General features: G+C 37.5%; 1 long non-coding RNA gene across 1 annotated transcript; it reads left to right on the top strand.

Moving 5' to 3' along the window:
• Nucleotides 1-11250: 11250 nt before the first annotated feature.
• Nucleotides 11251-19488, top strand: LOC107786543 (uncharacterized). Its single transcript, XR_001648172.2, has 4 exons — nt 11251-11402; nt 13227-13312; nt 14122-14436; nt 19176-19488. It is a non-coding gene; the product is annotated as an uncharacterized LOC107786543 (long non-coding RNA).
• The last annotated feature ends 67 nt before the right edge of the window (nt 19489-19555 follow it).

Raw genomic sequence — 19555 nt, 5'->3', positions numbered from 1 at the left:
CATACTTCACCGCTCAAACACTTGGGGGACTACATATTATACACATATATGTGTAGAAAAACAGATACGAATATCGAACAAAAGTCGGCCACAAAGAGACAAGTGTTGAGAAAAAGTTACGAAGTCTTCAACATTCATGAGAACAAGACATTCTTCATCATCGTGTTCAACAAACACAAGACATGCATCGTAATGTTTTTCCCATGAGAACAACAGAGTCATCTCTCAAACTCATAAACGAAGTCACCTCTCAAACCCTTCCTAATATATAAAGATAGGGTCATGACTATGTACTGAAACAGGTTATGAAGAAAAACCTTGTTTATTTTATGTTATGAAAAAATCTGTTACAAGAAAAACAGTTACGAGAAAGTTATAGATGTATTTTAATACATGTAATAGTCAAAAAACTTGTTAAAGTTCATGAATAAAAACTTGTCAAAGTTGTTTCATACAAAACATGTGTATTCCTATTTCTTTCATCGTATTATAACACCATTATGAAGTTGAGACGTCTTCTTCATTAAGTGTCGATAAAATAAAAGGGCCCTCTTTTATAAACCTCATGTTGATAATCCATGAGAAGAATCATAAAGCATTTTCAAAGAATAAAAATGTTAAGCTATTCTACAAGTCCTAGATAAGTAGGCAAGAATAGAATATACAGAAGTGCCGATAAAACTTCTTAATATAAAAGACTAAGTACAAACTTAGTCAGCAAAATATTTATTTTTTACAAATGCCCCATTATGATAACTGGGGACTTCATCAAAAGATCCCTTAAAGTTTCCAAGGGATAACACCACCAATTAATTAAAAAAAAACAACAGTAAAGTTTGAAATACATTCAACTAGTCACTGAAGGGGTTGGAACATCAGAAGTTGCAATCTCATTTTCTAGGGCAGTCACAGGCACGGTAACAACTTCTGAGGGAGCAGAAATAGGAGCGATTTCAATTGGGCCTGGAATGTTAAAATCACCGAGGGAAGCAAGAGTCACGGGAGCTTCAGCTTCCATGGACTGTGTCATAGAAGTTTCACCCTCGGGAGCCAGAATTGCAACTCCAATTGCCGTAGTAGCCACTTCTTCATTTAAAAGCTCTTCTGCCCCAGGAGTTCCAAGTGCAGGAGAAGGAGTATCAACTGGTTGTTGGCTTTTTTCAATAGTGTCTAAGACTTTGGCTAATTCAGATTGCAAATCAAAGTTTTCTTGAGTAGCTTCCATCAAAGCATCACGGCGAGATTTTAGAAAAGCCCAACTTACCTCTATGTTGAAGTTCTCCTCAAGAAGTCCATACCCCCTTTCCCACATAGCAAGATCGTTCTTCAATATCTGGTGCTCAGCTAAGTGGGAGTCAAGGGAAGCTTCAAGGGAGGCATGAGAACTCTTCAAAGCACATATCTCGTCAGAGTAGATCCTTAAGTCAGCCTGAGCTTGAGTCAAGCTTTGCACTAACTCCCCCGCATATTCTTCTTTCTTCTCCACAAGTGCTTTAAGCTCTCTGATTTCTTCACTAGGCTTTGATAATTGTTTTGAAAATGAGCACTCCAAAAGCTCCTTATCTTTTTCAAATTGGCTTGAAGAAGCCTTGGCAATTGCTAGCTCAGAAGTCAAACCACGCTTTTGCTGCTCCAGGTGATTTCTACTTTCTTGCAACTCCTCTATGGTCCCCTGAGCATTCTCAAACTGCTCCTTCCAATTTGCTGCCTCAAGCTGGGTTTCATTGGCTATTCTTCTAGCCTCAGAGATAGCCTTCGCAGACTCTCGATCCTTCTTCTCTAGAGTGGACATTCTTCCCATTAACTCAGTACCAATAAGATTAGCCTACAAGGAAAAGGCATCAAATGTGAGAATATAGAGAGATATAAAAAAACTTGTAAGTTAAAATAGAAGTACCTTCAAGGTAGAATGAACTATGTCATTCATCAGAGTCAAGCAACTGTGGCTCTCCAACTCCTTCTTCTCAATATCTCCGATTAGAGGCTTGAGCCAAACATCAGCTCCACCAGTCTTTCTCAAAAGGCTATGATTGGCAGGAACTTCCAGAGTAACACTTCTCATAGCCATACCTATGCTGCTAGGACCCGCCTATGTATGCTGAACAGAGGGAAGGGGAACAATGGAAGGAGGAGTACTAGAAGAGGTAAAAATAATGGGTGCTGTGGGAGTCAAAGCAGGGATAGTAGGAGCAGATATGGGAACCAAAATAGGTAAGGAAACATGAGTCGATAAAATAGGCAAAGAAATACTCGTGGTTGTCAAAGGAATAGAAGAAATGGGAATAGAAGAAGAGAGGGGAGTTTCATCAGGAACTGGTCCAAACTCTTCACTCTCAAAACCACTAACGAAGAGACGTTGAATTGATTCATTAGAGCCTCTTGGGGTGGTATCCTCATCAAAAAGGATTTGAACAGGCTCGGAGATAGAGGCTCGAGCAGGAGTATCTTCAACTTCATCTCCATCAATGATGCGTCTCCTGGCTCTTGGCCTAGCTGTCAAAGAGGTATTCTCTTCTTCCTCATTCTCAAAACTTTGTTCTACAATTTTTCTTTTTGGTAGCGTGGCCCGAGTCTTTTCCAAATCAAGAGAAGCGGTTGAAGATGCTCGAATGGCAATGGCTACCTCAGCTGTCATACCCCTGATACCAAATCCTGATAAAAAGAGGGATAAAGAATTAAAATAAGAAAGAATTCAATATACGGCAAAGCATAAGGAAATACATACCATGGGTCTTCACTTTCCAACCATTCAAAAGAGAAATTGATTTCCAAGTTCTCGACTCCATATGCGCAATCTTAAAAATTGAATCTACCCAACCACGGAAGTTAGGAACGTGTTCCACATCTCCCATGGTTGCTACAAAAAGCCAAAAAGAGACGAGATTAGAAAAGAAATCAAAATTCTTAAAAAATAGATACGGTAAGAAAAAGAAAAACTTACGTGCAAAATTCCACTTCTCAGGGAAGGGAATGTTTGTTTCACCCAACAAATCCACCGTACGTACAACAACGTAACGACAATACCACCCTCGATCCTTGTCATCTTCGGGGTTTACCAAAACCTTCTTGCCTCTTGCAGTCAAGGTAAAAACTCCATGGTAGAATAATTTGGGGTGGTATAGGTGAATAAGATGGGAAAAGGTAAAATTAACATTGGCTTTGGTAGACAAATACCTTAAGCAAGCCACAGCTCTCCAAACAAGAGGACCTACTTGTGCTAAGCAAATTTTGAAAAAGCGGCAAAATTCAAGTATAACTAGGTCAATGGCAGGATTAAATCCCAAAGTAAAGGGATAAGTATAAACGAAAGAGAATCCAATTCTGAAAGAAGAAATTCTCTGGTTTGGGGCAGGAATCATCATACGAAGATTATCTCTCCAATTACAATCTTTCCTAACAGTGGGAATCACAAGTTCAGTTATTAAAGAGGGATAGGTGTCAACTTTTTCTAAATTGTTAATTTGTTCTAGGAGAGATCTTCTATCATTCCCAAAAGATAAATCATTGGGTACGATTTCTTCAACTAAAGGTTCCTGAGTAGGTTCAGAAAGTTCTTTACCTTTAGAAGCAGAACCAGATGAACTACCACGAGTGGATCCTAGGCTCAAGCTCCGAAGCCTACCTCCTCTGCCTCTCCTATGTCTTACGGGGGCATTAGGGAAGTGATCTAGAATTGGAACTTTTCTAGGGTTAGGGTTTGGAGATGACATTGTTAAAGAAGGATGAACTGAAGAAAAAGCAAAGGTGAATAATAAATTGCTTGTGGAAGATCTATGAAGAAGAAGAAGACAAAAGAAAGAGGGTTAAATATGTTTATAATGACAACCGTCGAACTTAGAAGTGTAATGATGGAAAGCCAATAATAAAGGCAACGATCACTTCGTGAATAGTGGGAATGAAGAAGCCTTGAAAAAAGGACAAAAAATTGCAGAACCAATCAGAAAGTGACATATGTGTGTAGCATTAAAAAAAAGGGTGACACGTATGTAAAGCATCAATTAGAAGGGACGATTGAAGCGTCAGTACTATCATGGTATTAATTACGACAAAAATTCCCTTTTTATAAAGATCCACTTCCCAGATATTTAATTGATAAATAAATGGAAAGTGGGGGGACTATCTGTATTAGGAAAAAACTGAATTTACATTGAAGGTGACGTAGCATGACACGTGGACTGGTCAAATGGTCAAAACATGATGATCAGTTAAGAGGCACGAGTGACAACAGATAGGGGAAAAGAAAGCAACATAGGTGTGGACCGTTACTAAAATAGGTACGAGTCTCGTACCTATTCGAGTCGTTTAAAGATTAAATATCAGAAGAAATTTAATACATGGATATGATGACGAAAAGGAGTTCAAATTCAATATTAAATACCCAATACGTTAGAGAATTGGTATTAAATAAGAATGATTGTGTAACGTCTTATTTAATGTTATTTATTGCTCATAATTGTCTCATTAAGACAAAGGCATAACACCTTCTCTTAGAATCAAATATAAAAGGAGAAGGACTCAACATCTGTAAGGACACAAAATACAATTGAGATCTTACTGAAATACAAAACTATTTACTGTTTTACCATCATTCTCAAAAATATTTTATTTTCGTCTCCTGATTATCAATAACCCGAATTTCTTTCTAGCTTTGACCAAAGACTCAGATTTTTGGTTAAACACCTACTCCATGTGGATAATGCCTTCTTCAATCTCCTAATCTTGTGGTTGAAAAGAATGAATGGATTTGCATGAAAATCAGCTTGCCACTTATCCTTCACCACTACCTTATGCGACTCATGTTCTATCCAGAACTTAAAAAATCTGAAGCTCTTCTTAATTGGAACTGAATCTGGATTATATGTAAGTAACAAATAACAGTGGTCCAACCCAATCTTAGATAAATGAGTGATTTCCAATCCTGTCCATAACTGTCGTAGCTCCATATTTGCAAACACTCAATCTAATCTCTTTAAAATGCAATCTTCTTCAGCTCTCCTATTCCACCAAGTATATATACTTCCTTTAAAGACCATATCAGTAAGATTACAAGTGTTCATACAGTGCCTAAAGTCATCTACTTCATTTAATGAGACTGGCAGCCCTCTAAATTTCTCTTCTTCATCCCAAATAACATTGAAATCACCCCCACTAGCCATGGTGTAGTCATATCTCGAGCCAAATAATATAAAGAATACCAAAGCTCAATTCTTTCAATGTGATCACACTTAACATAAACAAGGGTAAGAATGAACTCTTTGTGATCTTCAGTATCATATAACTTCAAAGTTAAATGTTGCACCATATCAGTCACCACTGTTACATCAAATATTTCATCAATAAAAGCCCAAATCTTGTTAGAGGTATTCACAATTGCCTGTGCAAATCCAATCTGCCTTCTGTACTTCTCTAATTTCCTTGACCGTTGCATTGGTTCCATGATCCCAATAAAATGAAAATGATATTTCCTTTGCATTGTGACGAGCCTTTCAAAAGCTCCTTGAGTATTAACTGATCTAATATTCCATATAAGATCATTCATCCCTAATTGATGGATTTAGAAATAATTCTCCTTGTTTGGACCCCAGTGACTGCACACTCGCAACCTCTCTAGCCTGCTTTTTTCTGCCTCTACCAGCTGATTTACCTCCTTTTTTACACCTTTCTCCATGTGTTTAGGTGATAAATCCCCTTGTATAGCGACATTCCTCAAATTTTGATATGTTGATTCTGCATCTAAATCTCTTCCCCTACCTCCAGAAATGTCCTCCATTTCTTTCTGCTTTTTAGGTGCCACAATCTGATTCTTATTTGGCTTAGGAATCAATGTTTTTGTTGCAGGTCTGGCTATAGTTTCCTTGATCATTTGTTTAGAAACATTTGGACTTGTAATGAGTTGATTATGCTCTATCAGATCCAACTGCTCCTGAGTTGGATTTTTGTTCTCCTTATCTGCAATTTGCTGCTTCTTACCTCCACCAGGATCTCCAGGATCAATTGATTTATTCATTGGTGTTTTATGTATAGAAGAGTAATTTGGGTTGGTTAATTTCTGAATTTTAGTACTTGAACCTTCCACCTCAACTGAAGCACCAATCATTTTTGTAATCTTCTCATCTGCATGTACATCATCCTTGTTAGACTTTCCATTCACACTGATTTCTTCACCTTGTGGCCCATCATCAGTTTCCAATGTAGCATTATTTTCCTCCTCATATCCTTTAGATAAATCTCCCTCATCTGAATCCTCCTCTGTTTGATCACACCATAACCTTCCACCTGAAAAGTTGATTTTTTGCTTCAACAGTTCCTGCTCAGCTAGTGCCTCAGAATCAGTTTCCTGTGATGGTACTTCTTGGCATGATTGATTCGTAGTGACATTGTTAGCTGCAAAAAATCTACTAACCCATTGAGTTGTGGTTTCTTTCACTGTTTTATGTCCCTTATCCACATATGATTGCCTTCCTTTGTAATAGTAGCCTCCTTAGCTACCTGAATCCCTGGTGAATTAGGAGTAAATGTAGGTTCTGCAGGGTCTAAACTTCTCCTAGTTTCCTTAGAAGTAGGATTTGGACTATTTTGAACATTGTTGGTATTTACTAATGCTAGTTGATTATTCTTATATGTCTCACCTTCATTATTCTCCAATGCAGCAAACTTATTTGTAGTAAGAATTTGTTGAGTAGGAGCAGTACTAACAGGAGTAGCAGTAGGTGGAACCATCTCCATCCCTGAGGCACCTTGACCTTGTTGAGTATTACTAGCACCAACTGGAACAATTTCTTTTCCAGTTGGACCTTGCACCAAAGGTTTCTTTGTACCATTCCTCACTCGATTATCCCTAAGTTCTTTCCATTGTTCTCCAACATTCCCAACTACTTTCCCACTAGATAGGATCATAAATTCTTCTGAAAGTTCTGATCTTTACCATCAACAGTAGGAGCTTGTTTCTCTCTATCAACTTTCACAAATAATTCTGGATGCAACCTCCAGCATGTTTCCTCGTCATGACCTTGCAGCTTGCACTCCTTGTAGTACTTTGGTGTATAGTCATATTTGACCGTAACCCATTCAGTTCTAACAATACCATTATCTATATCTTCGATATCCATTCTAACTCTTTTGGGCAGCTCATCTAACAGGTCCACCTAGACCTTAACCCTTGCACAACTTGGCCCCGTCTTATTTACAGTAGCCATATCTAAGTTTAATAGAACACCCACAACTGATGCTAATGAGAACAAACATTCCTTCACAAAAAAAGTAGGCAGCAAATTTGGAAAAGAAATCCATGCCATTACCTTAGGAGCCTCTTCACCAGGTTTAAACTTAGTATCATAGATTAAAGGTCACATTTGATATTCATAACCATCCTTATCTTTCAAATAATATGCACCTTTAGAAGTAAGATTAGCATCATCCTTAAGCAATGTTAACCTGATTAACACATGACGATCTCTAAGCAAACCAATATTATAGTCACCTTTTATACCACATTGAGTAGGAAGAATGCAACGTATCTCTTGCAAGTCTGGCCAACCATATGAAAATTTTCCAAGTACTGCATATTGAAGTCCCTCAATAATGCTCATTCTTTCCACTTCTGCTTCAATCCACTTGATCAATGGCTACCCATGAAGGTAAGTAACTGTTTTCAGGGGAATTGGCTTGACAACTTTTGAACTGGACGTCGACGTATGCATGGCAGCATTCAATGCATTAGGTTTAAGGATTTTTGAGTAATCTAAAGGCTGGGGAATAGGATTAAAAGGTGTTATGGGATTGGGAGTAGGCTGACTAGTTGTCGAAATAGGCTGGTTGTTGGCCGACGCATCTATGAGAAGGTTTCTCTCTCTAGTCGCCTATAAATCTCAGATTTTTGCTAGAGCTTCTCTCTCTATTGGCTTTTAGTACGAATAATGTACCGAGTATGTAAGGCATGAAAATCAGTACAGAAAAAAACATAAAAGAAACATCGAGTAAAGGAATCCGCCTGTATGTCTAAATAACTTTGTGAATCCTGAAATATTTATAAAGTCGTGCATGTATGTAATATCATGCATATGTATATGTGTAATAACATCATCAAGCCTCTAAGAGCATCCCGACATATCATCTCGACCTTTGTGGGCAAAATTATCAATGTATACCAACTGATCAGGTGGTGGTGCGTATATAACGTCGTAACATTTTCCCATATCCCATATACATATAATATATGTGTATATAATGTCATCTGGTCATGGGTCAATGTACATGTATAAATGAATGAAATGCATAAGAAGTAAGCTAATAAGTTTTCTCAGAATGTCATAAGATCAATATGCCTTCGAATAAACTTTATCAACTATGTATTTTTCTGAGACCCATAAACAGAAGATATAATAAGACACATGGGAAATCAAGAGCATAGGCACCCCTAGTGCTTCTATGAATAGAGGCATTTATAAAAGTTGTGCGTTTGCTCATTTTATTTGTATCATAGAAGTCATGCCAAAAGGAAAAAAGCGATAGCCTTAACATACATAGCCGATTCTCTTGACAATCCCTCTAACACACGTCAATTACGATAAAACACATAATGGCGAGATCGAAGTAGAGAAAAATTGATATAATATTCTTGAGAAAGGTTATACTGGGCTCTCTTAGAATTGTAAGTCACGTTTCTATTACATTGTAGGGGTTCATAAGAATTTTTGTTGAAGCTACATCTGTTACTTGCAAGCATATACATTTCCCTTTAATGATATAGGGAGGCGTCTTTATCATAGTGGGTGTGGGCTTCACTTTATGTGATGACTTAGCCAAAAAATTCCCTAAATATGCCACCTAGCCCCATAACTTATCTAGTCAATATTAGGCTTGATTAAGAACCCCTACTTGTTGCCACGTTTGGGAGATATTAAGCTTATCCACAATTTCTAATTACTAACAATTAATAAAAAGCAAATTCCTAATAATAGGATAGGCAGGATCGACACTTGGCAGAGGAAGAGAAAAGGATAGTTTAGGGCTTTGCCGAAAAAAGATTCATATGCTCTTTTAAAAAACTACGGCTAGTTTAAAAAAAGTGCGGATAATTTAAGTTTATTGTTAATATGGGCTGTTAGTATAGTTAATTCTTCTACATATGAAGTAAAACAAGGAGGTAAAAATTGCACGGGGCGTCTTATTTGGTCGCCCCCATTTAACCTATACCAATTTTTTTTTTAACTTGTACCTATTTTTTGAATAACTTCAGCACCCTTTCTCCTCCTTCGTTTTCTTCTTCTTTCTTCTGTTGTTGTTGGTGCGGATTATTTCTTCTTCGTTTTGTCTCAATTAATATTCTTTTACGTAAGAATAGTTATGGATTTAACTTAACTGTTTGTTCTAATTTTTCATGAAGTGGAAGGAGTCATCTATTGAGCTCAAAAACGGCAACCTGTGATGAAGTAGAATGGAGTAACATATTTGAAGGGAAGATATACGTACACAAACACAATTATGACAAGTAGGCCAAGTAATTTGTAGCAATTTTTCGTCTAAACAAAGAACCACCATAATTAATGATAAATGACAAATTAACTACTCTCATCTTGGCTACAAAAAGTACAAAGAGTTATCCATATGAAATCACCAGTGATTATAGCTGTCTTTGCTAAGTATAGGAAAAGCAGTCAAGTGATTAAAAAATTCCGACTCGAGAAGAGGAGAGCCAAGTAAAATATTAGTACAAACAAAAATTTCAGCTCTAGAGCTGAAGTTCGACAATTACAAAACAAAAACTTCAACTCTAGAGCTGAAGCTTACAAACCAAAAGCCAGTTACAAACAAAAACTTCAGCTCTAGAGCTGAAGTTTGACAGCTACAAAACAAAAACTTCAGCTCTAGAGCTGAAGCTTCCAAAAAAATATTTCAGTTCAAGAGCTGAAGTTTGCTAGTTACAAACAAAAACTTCAGCTCTAGAGCTGAAGTTCGACAGTTACAAAACAAAAACTTCAGCTCTAGAGCTGAAGCTTACAAACAAACTTTAGCTCTAGAGCTAAAGTTCGCCAATTACAAACAAAAACTTCAGCGACAATTACAAAACAAAAACTTCAGCTCTAGAGCTGAACTTCAGGCCCGGCTACTAGAATGCTGAAGTTTTGCGTGATTGTCTTTGCTACTTCAGCCCCATATGCTGAAATTATGCGAAAAAGCGGGTACACTTGTAATTCTTTTTTACAAAGCGGGCACAAATTAAAACGTGACACAAAAAGCAGGTATTGATGCAAATGTCCCAACAAGAAGACACATGGCCCGATTAAATGCTGCCAACGTATTAAAAGTTAGCCCATATCTACTGCTGTTAAATTGAGGGGTAACTTTGTCATTGGAAATAACGATGAGGGATTTTAGACCCATACGTGGACGGGAGGGTAAATGTAAACCATTTACCAAATAATAGGGATAATTTTGACCTTTTTTCATACTTTAATTAATGTTTGGCTAAGCAACAATTTTACCAGAACAGATTTCACAATTGCAAGGTGAATGAATGATCAGATGCTATTGATGGCCACCTACATAAGACCAGCAGCTCCTTGTCATTCCTTTTTCAGCAGTAGAAAAGGCATCACTTGTATCAAAAGCCAAAGCCTGCGGCCTCTCTACAGCTAATTCCACCAGTCCAAAAGCTGAACCACCGTTGAGTCACAGCTCTATTCCCACAAATATTAACACCCATAGGCGTTCTGGGAACTACAAACCTCCTACTTTGCCTTTCGAATACATCCAATCCGTTAATAATGATTATGTGGTACAGCCTGCTATGATTAAGCCTTTCTTGTTATTCAAAGATAATACTAATATTTCTGTGTACTATATTTGCATGGATCAGAATCGCGTGAATATTTTATCAAATGATCATTATATTAGTTATTTAATGTATTTTCTTAAAAATATTGCATACATAGGGAGAGAACTATACGAAGCGCACTACTAGAAAACGAATTTATTGGAACGGTTTTTGGGCAACAGTTTTGTAACTGTTACAATAGATCATATTTTGGAACGGTTTTAACCATCCCAATAGAGTCAAAAGGCTTCTGGCATACTTCGGAACAATAACTGTTCCGATAGTGTATTAACTGTCACCATAAGTATATGTATGGAGACGGTTTTTATATGCGATACAATAAGGTTGTTTGTGGGAACGGTTTTGTGAAATAAAAAGCTATTGGGGCGGTTAAAAATAATGGACCCCACTAATATTTTAATAACTCTAAAACACAAAACCAACCTACAAGACATCGACTTCACTCTCAATAGCGATTACCCCAAAATCTCAAAGACCTCTCTTTCTGTTCATCAACCTAGAACCCACCGACGAACTCTGTCGATCAGCTCCGGTGAAGGACGACCATTATCGGCTAACATTTCGGGTTTTTACCTGTTCGATGTTTGTTGTTACTGTTCGATTTTGCTTTCTTCTTCCCTAGTTTGAAAAATTATTTCATTGCTCCTTCTATTTTCTTTCTTTGATAATATTTCTGATAAACCCATTATTTTGCTTCTGTTTTGTTTGTATTATGAGATATATTTTGTGATTTTTAGTTTGCGAAATTGGGGGATTTATTTGTTAGGTTTTGATTTTGTGTTAGAAACCATGAGATTTGATGTTTGCTCTCGATGTTCGATGTTCGATGTCTTGTTCGTTATTCTGAAAATGGTTATTCTGTATTATATGTGGGAATGCATGGAGTAAATTTTGTGAACAAATGCCATTCATGAAGGCATCAGAATTGGAAAGGAATGGCCATGGAAAATCCTGTAGCAATATGATTGAACCTGTAAAACTAGTTTTGGATGGAATGCAGCCGGAAGCAGGGGCGGAGCCACCATAGCTTAAGCGGTGTCATCCGACACCACTTCGTCGGAAAATTTACCTATATATATTTGATTAGTATACAAGAAACGAACTAAATATATTAAAATGACATTACTTGTCACAAAGGAAGGCGCAACTTTGATGGTGTAGCGCCTAAACTTATTCAGAAGTGTCGTGGGTTCGAACCAAATAGTTACGCATCTATATGCTTTTAACTTTTCAGCATATAGGGTCTAGGGCTAGTTTGTATTTCACTTGCTACTACTTATCTTGCATCTTTTCTTCCTTTTTTCGGCAACGATTGAATGGCCTTGAAAAATCCTGTAACAAAATATGATTGAACCTGTAAAACTAGTTGTTACTTGTTATTATGCCTGAAGCTTGTCTAACATAGGAAAATTTGATGTTACCTATGAGGATTGCACAATGAAAATTCACTAACATCATTTGATGATCAATTAATTGAATATGCTCCTTTGCTAATCTTTTCTATGCTAAGAGAGGAAGTTCATGTATACTTTTACTCCCCATTTTAAGTTAAGAATTGGTTATTTTCATTTAATTTTTGTAAGATAATTTCTTGATTAGTTTCAAGCTGTGACTGCTTAAATGAGGCACAAACTCTTAGTAATTTATAGGGAGTGTTGTGGAGTGTTGTGTTTCGTAGAACTAGAAGTACGTATCTAACATTTCACTACCTGGTGAAAATCATGTGCTTGGGCTAGGCCAATTTTCAGTCAGCTATATAAATTCAACTAAGTCAATATTTTTCTTTTCTATCAAGAAAACTATGAATCTCGATAACTACTGGAAGCAGTCTTATTCAGTTAATACATAGCCATAGTGAGCTTGAAGACAGACACTTCGGTTAAGAAACTACAATCACAGTATTTGAGATGTGGAAAATTTGGGATAATTAGTTCTTGCAGAAGCTGTTTCTATACTGGAAAACAATGTTTTAGCTCATGACTTGTGTATCACAGAGTCCACATCTGCTATCTCACCTTTCCTTGTTTCCTTTAATGTTCAATGGCCATTCTCTCATTTGCATTAAGTGTCATTTGTATCTCGTTTGATATCAACAGGTATTACCATCAGTTAGAACCATGGATGTTTACTTGCGACAGCAGTTTAGATCTTTGTCAATACCTGCCAATTCAACTTTACTTGCTGGGAAATCTAAGCTCATATTTCTTTTGAGTATTCATGTCTTATTCGTTAACTGTTCGTTCATTTAGATAATGAGCATGTGTATATGTATATGTGGTAAATATGTCTATAAGTTTTCATTTGTCATTATTCTTGTAGTTAATTTTTTTTTCATTTGACGAATCGTTATTTATACTAACATTTCACACTTTTTCCATGAAATCTGCAGGACCAATCCATCCGAAAGATATGTCCAGACTATATCTGTCCATAACCTGAATTACCGGAAAGCACAGGACATCTGGTTGATAACAGGTTCTCTGAAGTTCTCTTCTAATACCTCTTTGTTCAATTGTAGTAACTTCTCTGAAGTTCTGATCATTGAGTTCACGAATCCCATGAAAGAAGCAGAGCTAATAAGTTTCTTTATAAATTTCCATCTTTGTATCCTTGAATAAATTGTGTAATTTAGGACCCCTGATCTTCATCTTCAATACTGTCCTAGCCAACAACCTGTTGCATGAGTATAATTTTTAATTTTAGTGATTTGGTCAAAAGGGACTTATTCTAGATTATGCATAAATACTTGTCTCACTCTCGACCAGTCACTGAAAATTAAAAGTATGTAGCCTGCGTAGATATTATTCACAAAAAGCATCTCACAAACTCGGATTAAGAACGTGAAAAAAATTCGTCCAGTGAAATGATACCATTTAAAATGTATCCTCAAGTACTGTTTATCCCTGTTGCTTATTTCAGTCAGCACATTAAGCAAAAATGATGAGTTCATAGTTCACTTTAGTCCATAAGTTGAAGGTATTATATTTTAGTCGTGTTGCACAAGCAGGAAGTACTGAGTCCAGACTCCAAACATAAAGCACGTTAAACTAAATTATATTTCATACACTTGATAAGGGTCCAGTTAGCTCAGCATACAACTCTTCTATATGAAAAATAAACAGTTTGAGAAAGGTAGACAGGAACCTTTTGGCCTCTCACAGGTCTGGACATGTCATTTATGTTCTTTTGAGACATAGTCGATTCTCGTCTACATATTCTGTTCAACATCAAAAAGCATAAATTTCTAATTTGAAGTATGATCATACTACTTATACTATTGGCAGATAGTGGTTGCAGTTTTTGCTGAAAGTATGATGTGTGTGTATTCCTGCAAAAATCGACTGCTGAGAGTATGATGTGTGTGTGTTTATGCCTGGGTTGTGAAAAGCGAGAAGCAAATTCTGCTATATGAAGTGACTCAGATAGACAAAAGTGTGCGCTTCCCACTAAAAAGGCAGAAGCGGCGAAGAGAAGCGAGTAAAGCTGCCAGCCTATTTAATTAAAAAAGAAGGGATCAGTGTACTTCTATTAAAACACGACCAGTAACAACAACGACTAGGGTTCCCTTTTCAACTTCAACAGAGATTCAGCGGCAACAGGTATGTGATGATGTCTTCCTTCTTCTTCTTCTTCTTCATTGTTTCAACGTCCAAATAGCAGTGAAATGCTAGCGATTTTTTTTACCCTCGGTTCTTCTTTCTAAGTCTTCTCCTATTTACTGAAATGTTGTCTAGTTCTTCTTTTATTATTTATGCTCCCCAGTTTTAACAGAATGTTATACTGCCCTTCCTCTGAATATCATAAGAAGGTTCAACTTCGGAATACATGTTGCTAGTTATAAGTGAAACTGAATCATTGTTGCCTTTTCTTTCACTGTATATCAGAATCATATAATGCTGATCTTCTAACATTCTTCTGCTAATCTTAATTTTCAAGTATTTGCGTTATTTTTTATGGTACACACTAATAAGATTGTGGCACGTCATTAACTTAAAAAAAATTCATTGTTCTTGTTAAATCTAATAGCCACTATTTGTTAAATATTTGTTATTGATGAAATTTGCCTTACGTAGCTGTTTATGTGATGATTTTGGTGATTGTTAAATTTCACAACAATGAAACTCATATAATTTTGAGAATATGTGGCTTTTTTCTATTCTTTCTTATTAGCTGATTTTTTCGATTATTAGTATATAAACTAAATTTATACTAGTTGTTTTGGTGTTATATAAGATAAAACTAATTTAATGGATAACGGAGATAAAAGGTGGATGAGCCTCCGAAGGTCAACTGATGAGTACATACAAGGAGTGAGTAATTTTCTTGATAAGGCGTTTGAACGAGCTTCCCAGGGAAATGAAATATTATGCCCTTGTAAAGAGTGCGCTAATTGTTTTTGGCATTATAGGAATATGGTGGAGGATCACTTGATTGTTAATGTCTTTGTTCATGGATACACCAAATGGGTTTTCCACGGGGAAGGATTTTCCTGGAGAAAGACTCCATGCCCAAGCAATAATGATGAAGGTTCTGAGATGCATGATGATATTGAAGGATTACTTCATGATACATTTCAAAATGTCGAGGATGATTTGGGACATGAAAAAGTGAGGGATGGACCTTCCGAAGATGCAAAAAGATTCTTTAAATTAGTAGAAGAAGGAAAAGAAGAATTATATCCAGGGTGTGAGAATTTTTCCAAATTGGGTTTTACGATCCGGTTGTACTTGTTAAAGTGCATTCACGGGTTGAGTAATGTGGCATTCACAGACTTGTTGGAGTTGTTAAAAGAGGAATTTCCATTTGCTCAGCTACCCGAGTCCTTCTACAAGGCAACAAGCATGATAAAAGATTTGGGTCTTCATTAGGAAAAAATACATGCATGTCCTAATGATTGCATGTTATTTTGGAACGACAATATAAATGCAGATACTTGTTCTGTGTGTGGGTCTTCTAGATGGAAGAATGTTCTTAATGTATTGACTAATAAAAAGACCAAAACCCCCGCAAAGGTTTTAAGGTACTTTCCATTAAAGCCTCGCCTTCAGAGGATATTCATGTGTCCCGAAATAGCTGCAGCTATGAGATGGCATGCCACTGAACGACCGAATGATAGAAATATAAGACATCATGCTGATGGTGATGCTTAGAAGAAGTTCGACTCCTTGCACCCTAAATTCTCTAGCGACCCTTGTAATATTAGATTGGGTCTTTCAAGTGATGGTTTCAACCCGTTTCGAACAATGAGTATTTCCTATAGCATGTGGCATGTTATGTTAATGAACTATAATCTATCGCCTTGGATTTGCATGAAGCCAGAGTATATAATGTTGTCAATGATCATCCCAGGTCCTTCATCTCCGGGATATGATATAGATGTGTATCTACAACCACTAATTGCTGAATTAAAAGAGCTATGGGAATTCAGTGTAGAAACATTTGATGCCGAATCTAACCAGATGTTCCAAATGCGTGCAGCCTTAATGCGGATAATTAATGATTTTCCTGCACTATCAATGCTTTCTGGTTGGAGTACAAAGGGAAAATTTGCATGCCCCACTTGTAACAATGGCACATGCTCTCAATATCTCAAGCATAGTCGTAAGATGTGCTACATGGGTCATCGGGCATTTTTGCCTTCTGAACATCCATTTCGAAGAGATAAGAAATCATTTGATGGTAAGGAGGATCATAGACTTGTACCCACTCCTTTGTCGGCTACAGAAGTGCTCGAAGAGTTGCGCGAATTCAAGAGTGTCTTTGGAAAGGGCCAAAAGAAAAGGTCTCGGGTTAACAAGGGTCCATGTGTGATGACCTGACCGGTCGTCTTAAGAATTAACGCCCCGATCCCCTATTAATTACTTTCCAGAGTTTATTTCTGCTATTTTGATTTGCCGGGATGTTCGGTTTTGAGTTTCGGAGAGTTTTGGGATACTTAGTCCCAAAATGAGAGCTTAAGTGTTGGAAAGTTGACTGTAGTCGGAATAGTGTAAAGACGGCCTCGGAATGGAAATCTGACGGTTTCGTTAGCTCCGTTGGGTGATTTCGGGCTTAGGGGCGTGATCAGATTGTGTTTTGGAGGTTCATATCTAATTTAGGCTTGAAATGGCGAGAGTCGAATTTTTGAAGTTTCTGGTCCGATAGTGAGATTTTGATCTAAGGGTCGGAATGGAATTCCGAAAATTGGAGTAGCTCCATAGTGTTGAATGTGACGTGCTTGAAAAATTTTAGGTCATTCGGATGAGATTTGATAGACCTTTTGATCGAAAGCATAAGTTAAGAGTTCTTGGAGTTCTTAGGCTTGAATCCTATGTTAAATTGGTGAATTGATGTTGTTGTGAGCATTCCGAAGTTTTCAACAAGTTTGAACGATGTCATGGGACATGTTGGTACAATTGGTTTGAAGCCCCGAGGACTCGGGTGAGTTCCGGGTAGGTTCCGGGATGTTTTAGGCCAAAAATCATAGTTGTTGCAGGTCCAGAAGAGTTACAGGCCTCGGAACCCACCAGTGCGGTCCGCACAAAGTCCAGTGCGTCGGCGGTGGGGGCTGTGCGGCCGCACAAAATGTAGTGCGGTCCGCGGTGAGGAAAATTTCACTGGTCCTACCTCAGAAGCTTATATCTTTTGATCTACAAGGAATTTTGGAATGATTCAAAAACGAACGTTGTAGCCCTTTGTGCCTAGTTTCCAGAAAGGTAACGAAATCACAATTTGGACATTTGTAGAGAAAGTTATGGCTAAAATACTAAAGCCTATTACTGCAGTCAAAACCTGTGCGGACAACACTTGTTTTGTGCGAACAACACTTGTTTTTGTGCGGTCCGCAGTGGTGGAAATCCGGGGGGTGCCCTATAAATACGAGGTTTTGGGTTTTGTTTCATATTTTGACCTAGAGAGCTCGGATTTTGGCGATTTTTCGAAGGGTTTTCAAGAAATTCATCGGGGTAAGTGATTCTAACTCAGATTTGGCTAGAGTATATGAATCCACCATTGAATTCATCATTTAATTCGTGATTTGGGATGGAATTTGGGAAAAAAACTTGTGAAATCTTTCAAAAATGTAAAATGATGATTTGAAGGACCAAATGATATCGGAATTGGATAATTTTGGTATAGTTAGACTCGTGAGGGTATGAGGATACTGAAAATGTGAATTTTACCCGATTCCTAGATGTGGGCCCGAGGGGCATTTTGGTCATTTTACATAATTACGCGTATTAGCTTAGAATTTAATTGTAGAATCAGTTACTTGAAGTGTTATTTATATTATGCAATTGAATTGAATAGATTTGGGCCGTTTGCAGTCGAGTACTCGTGGTAAAGACGTGGTGTTGGGTTGATTTTGAGTTGGTTCGAGGTAAGTGGCTTGTCTAACCTTGTGTGGGGTACCTTCCCCTTAGGATTGGTATATTTGGTAATTGAAATTCCTTGTACGTGAGGTGACGAGTGCGTACTTGTTCTAATTGTTGGAAATCCGATTTTCCTTAAGTAAATGCTAGTATGTTTCCTTTCCTGTTTCTATTTCTTGCACTATTAAGCATGTTGTTAGCTTAGGAAAGCGTGTCTAAGTGACTTAATTGCTTTATTTGATTCAACCTACCTTACTTGAATTTTGTGCAGCATGCTAGGCTAGAATCACTTATTTCCTTAATATGAAATTTTGTCATTTCTGTTTATCTTCCAGCTGCTGTGTGTATTTATTTTGGGACTACGAATATAGGATTCCGGTAGCTCTCCCTTGTCTGTTTACTTTGGGACTACGGGTTAGATTCCCGGTAGATCCCCCTGCACATTTACTTTGGGACTACAGGTTAGATTCCCGGTGGATTCCACTGCACAGTTATATGGAACTACGGGAATGCACCCGGTAGATTCCCCTAGTACTGGGTATTTACATTTAGGACTACGGATCGGAATTTCGGTACATCCCCGCGCATTGATAGTTGGACTATGGGACGGGATCCCGGGAGATCCTTCGGACATATATATGATGGACTACGAGATGGTATCCCGGGAGATCCACTAGACAGTGGTAATTGGGACTATAGGACGATATCCTGGAAGGTGCCCCGATTGTCGTCTCTGTGTTGAGCTGTATTTCTTTCCGTGGTTTGTTTTGTCTCTGTTCTAGTTGTTGTTGTTCTGTCAATTCTATGTTATTTCTTATTGTTGCACTTATTTATACTATTTTATTCCACACTATTAACCCTTATATTGTATTTAACCTCAGTAGGGCCCTGACCTTCCTCGTCACTACCCAACCGAGGTTAGGCTTGGCACTTACTGAGTACTGCTGTGGTGTACTCATGCCTCTTCTGTGCATGTTTTTCATGTGCAGATCCAGGTACTTCTACTTAGGTCTACCATCCTTGATGGAGGCGACTACTTAGAGACTTCGAGGTACATCTGCCGCATTCGCAGACCGAGGAGTCCCTTTCTATTCCTGCCTTTTAGTATTTAGCCCTTCTGTACTTTCTGTTCTTATTAGACAAATTCCGGAGTTAGAGCTATGTAGTATTTCTTTTTCTTAGCTTGTGATTCATGGGTTTTCGGGTCTTGGATTTATGTTTGGTATTGAGAGTTAAACATGGTGTAAGCCGAGCGGCACATTTAAACACTATTGCTATTTTATTTATGTTTTAAATTGTTTACTTCCGCAAAATTTTGGTTTTTCTTCCGCAAATTAGGCTTACCTAGTCGTAGAGACTAGGTGCTGTC

Source organism: Nicotiana tabacum, chromosome 8, assembly GCF_000715075.1.
Source record: "Nicotiana tabacum cultivar K326 chromosome 8, ASM71507v2, whole genome shotgun sequence".
Classification (NCBI taxonomy): domain Eukaryota; kingdom Viridiplantae; phylum Streptophyta; class Magnoliopsida; order Solanales; family Solanaceae; genus Nicotiana; species Nicotiana tabacum.
This window is presented reverse-complemented; position numbering and strand designations above follow the sequence as displayed.